Here is a 4,188-nt window from a genome sequence, read left to right as displayed (position 1 = left end):
TCTACAGTGAATCGAATATATTTAATGATTAAGCAATCATCAGTTCATGCTGGGTAATGCAAATCGAGAAGAAAATATTTTTCGGGTGTGTGGATTATTTAAATACGTTCGAACTCGGTTATAACGATCTCATGTAAAACGTCGATGGAAATTCACTTGGGGGGGGGGAAAGGGGGGGGGTTCTTTACGATAATTAAGAACAATAATGTTAATGAACCTCGCTTTTAAGGTAAACGAACAACAACGATTTCTCTGTATCTTTTTTTCCCCTGCATTATTACTTTCATTTCGTTTTGAGGTTGTTTTCTGCAGGAGATTCAATGGACCAAAGCGCATATTGAGACGCATACGACGCTTGCGAAATGACCTGACACGAGCGTCATGACGCGAACACATGAGTGTTTTAGGAGAAGAACGATTTCGGGGATGATAGTGGAGCCGTCTTAAGAACATCCTAGGCTCACCTGGGCCTAGTAATTTTTTTGAGAGGCCCTACCTCACTAAAATTGCTTACCTACAACTTTACATGATTACTCTCAGAAATTTCAACAGGATCTCATTTTTGTGACGCCCCCTCTTTTCTCTTGAGGCCCCCGGGTCGTGCCCGAGTGTACAATGCGTTAAATTGGCACTGCACGCGAGCGGGGCTGCGACTGAGGGGTGAGCAGGCGGTCTGGTGCCCCGTCCGCCGGACTAGAGGCGGCGCAAAATTTCACCCTTTAACCTCTCCCCTCAACATTACAGCGGAGGTGCTCAAATGCGTGCTTGCGCCGTCTGATCAAGCATCTAGTTGCAGCCCTGTCCGCACCTGAGTAATAGTTTGGAAGACTCCAACCGGTATATTATTCCCAAATATTTTTTAAATCAGAAGGTATTTTTATATTTTGCATAATTGGTTCTTAGTTTGACTGGCCTTGATAAAATATGAATTGCACTGCTTAAAAAAATTGAAGGCCTATTCAGAATTCATTCAAACTTGACATTTATTATTTTGTGGTGGTTAAAATCACGTCACGAGTTATTCAATTAGAAACAAAAATTACCGTAGCTGACGTGACATAGCGCTGTTAGCAACGCGACTGACTATCTCACCATTTTAACCCATAAATACAGCATTAAATTCATTTTGAGTAAAAGTTTCTCTCTCTTTCTCTCTCCAACGAATCGAATAGCCTTAACGATCAGGCAATCATCAATCATGCTGGTTAATAATTATCGAGAAGAGAATAAATATTCAAATATATTTCTCTGTCAAAAAGGGTTTATACTTAAATATTTTCATTCAAATTTTTTTTCTGAGGTTTCTTTACGGTCTATAATTTAACTCCTTTATACTTATAAGCGATTGGCAAGAAATTCGTATTGTCTTTATTTGACGAATCGGCGATAAAGACGGTAACCTTGTCCTAACCTAATCGCACGTTAGAAAAGGAAAAGGAAGAAAAAGTAGAAAAGAAAAAGAAAGAAAAAAAAACAAATGAAAGAGTAAAACAATATACAATAGATAAGTTGATAAGAATGTAGGTACGCACACAAAGTCAGATTTCTCTCTTCACCCTCATCCTACCTGTTCTCTTTCACTCTTATAAGGAAGATACATCATATGTGGGGAAAAAAAATCACTATCAGGGTATAGAAAAAACGAAAAGGAAAAAAAAAATTATAGGGTGGCTACAAAACTTCGCGATGATGAGGAGAGAGAGAGGAAAGAAAACAGGGAGAACTTACTTGAATTTAATCCACTGACGTTGGACGCAATATTACGTCCTTGATCGTAAAGTGGTTAAAAGACAAGCGAAGTCGCGCGAATAATAATAATAGTAGCATATTGAAAACTTAGCTACGTCCCAGAATTGCTCGTTAGTTTCTATACTAATTGATTGCTACTGGAATGAAACCACGATGAAAACCGAAACCTAAAATGATGATACGTAGATTGTTACGATTCTATAATATAAAATTTCAATTTGCTTCATAAAGCCATCAAAAGTAAGGAAAACATGAATTCTATGCTCAGCAGCTGACACGTGTTTGGAATTAATCTCATGCTGATTCTCAACATATGTGACATCTCATCTGTCCTTGAGATTGAATGATACACCAAGGCAGATACAGTTATACGGCGTATACAATACGCGGAAAAGAAAAAATGTGTTTCAAAAACACACCTATATTATTTACTAAAATGTTTGCTGCTATTCCCATGAGATAGCGGATGGAAACAAAAAACACCTGTTGTTAAGTTGCCATTTTTAAATTTTACACCTACGGTCTATTATTGTTTTGATTCATCTATTTTTATTACGATTCCTACACAAAGATTTCCCTTCATATAAACGAAACACTTTCCAACTCACATACTGTACTTACGTATGGTACTTGTTGGGAAGGAAGAATAAACAACGTAATTAAAAGAATTTGAGCTTTATTTTTGTGTTTTTTATTTGCTAGTAACTTCGTTGACTTTTTCACAAAAGGAGTGTTAAGTTCGTCACAAGAGAGGCCACTTCTAATAAATTTATAAATTGTAATATCCGGAGGAGAAGGGGGAGATTCCATCTCCACATCACAAAATCGATGAGAAATATGCACATTCAGTCAAACTCGGTTGTAACGGCATCGAAGATTTCCACGAAATTTTGTCGTTATAACCAAGGTTGACGTTTTCAATACTTTTTTTGACGAAAAAAATAATCAGAGGCAATCAAGGTAAAACGGTTTCCCCGCATTTAATGCTGTGTTTTTTTTGAGCACCCGGTGCTCAACCTTTAGGAGAGTGCGAACTATTTCATTGGTTTGATTATGTGTCGCGGGCCACTTCAATGATCTGGAACACCACTAGCAGGTCACTCAAGTAATCTGGAAATGTGCCGCGGGTTACTCGAGTGATCTGGAACTGCGTGTCGCGGATAATTTGAGTGATGTCAAACGTCACCGCGGGCCATTTGCATGCTCTGGAACCATAGGCGGAGATAGACTTGGAAGTCTGGGGGGGGGGGCATGATGATGATGATGTGATGTCAATTCATATATACGCATATCAGTCGACTCCACCTTTGATGCTGGGGAAGGGGGGGGGGAGGATTGTCCCCCGTATCTCCACCCATGTCTGGTTGGAACTGTGTCGCGGGCCCTTGCGTCATAGTTCCAGAGCATTCTTCATCATTGTTACTTAAGTAATTTGTAAATATGTCTCGGGTCACCTGGAACTTCGACACTTAAGTGATCTGTGAATGTGCCGCGGCGGGCATGGCCCCCATACAAGGTGGGGCTGACAGGCGGCGCTCGAGACGATTCCTATTATTTTTGTTTTTTCCCGTTAATAAATTCATTATAAAAGGAGCCCCGTAAAATATCCCAGCCTAGGAGCGCTGCTCCAGGATGTGGGGGCCCATGGCGGCGGGCCACTTAAATGATCTAGAAATGTGCTACTCAGTTCATTTTTACAAAATTATTGATTTAAGATCGCGGGGTCACATCAGATGACTCCGAGGGCCACGGGTTGGGCATGCACGGTTTAAAACGTTTTTGACGTTTGCAAAAAAATGCAGGTTTTTATTGTCACATCTCTATCTAAACTCCATTTTTAAATCTTAATTAATTTCTATTCCTACTTCTATGGGGGGGGGGGGGGGAAATTCAGCTAAAAACGTAGCGGTGGGCTCTATAATCCGCACGAAGAAATTTTTGAAGCCCCTCTACCATGGGCGGAGCTAGATTTGGAAGTCTGGGGGGGGGGGGGCACGATGATGTTAATTCATATATACAATATACATTAGATCAATCGACATCACTTTTGACGCCCTCCCCGTATCTCCACCCATGCCCTCTACCCATGGCCCCCACATCCTGGAGTAGGGCCCCTAGGCTGGGTTCTTTTGCGGGCCCCGTCCAGACTTTCACGGGCCCCTTTGTGGTGGGTTTATAGTGGAGAAAACCAAAAAATAATGAAAATCATCCCGGGCCCAGGGCTGGAGCTTTGCCAGCCCACCCTTTGTGGGGGGGGGGCATGCCTCTACCAGAAGTTAAGGCAATCAATGTTTTTTCCCCCCCTAAAACGTATAATCCGCGGATTTATACGCAGGAAAATACGGTAATCAGCTGATGACCGTTCGGCCAATTGAAGCAGCAACTTCATATGGAGCCAACCCCTTCCTGGCATTTTGCATCAGACGTGAGAAATGAAAT

This window comes from Pholcus phalangioides, unplaced genomic scaffold, assembly GCF_987345545.1.
Source record: "Pholcus phalangioides strain wild (caught in Gottingen) unplaced genomic scaffold, Ppha-v1.0 ptg000013l_1, whole genome shotgun sequence".
NCBI lineage: Eukaryota > Metazoa > Arthropoda > Arachnida > Araneae > Pholcidae > Pholcus > Pholcus phalangioides.
The sequence above is the reverse complement of the archived record's forward strand: the minus strand, read 5'-3'. Positions refer to the sequence as shown.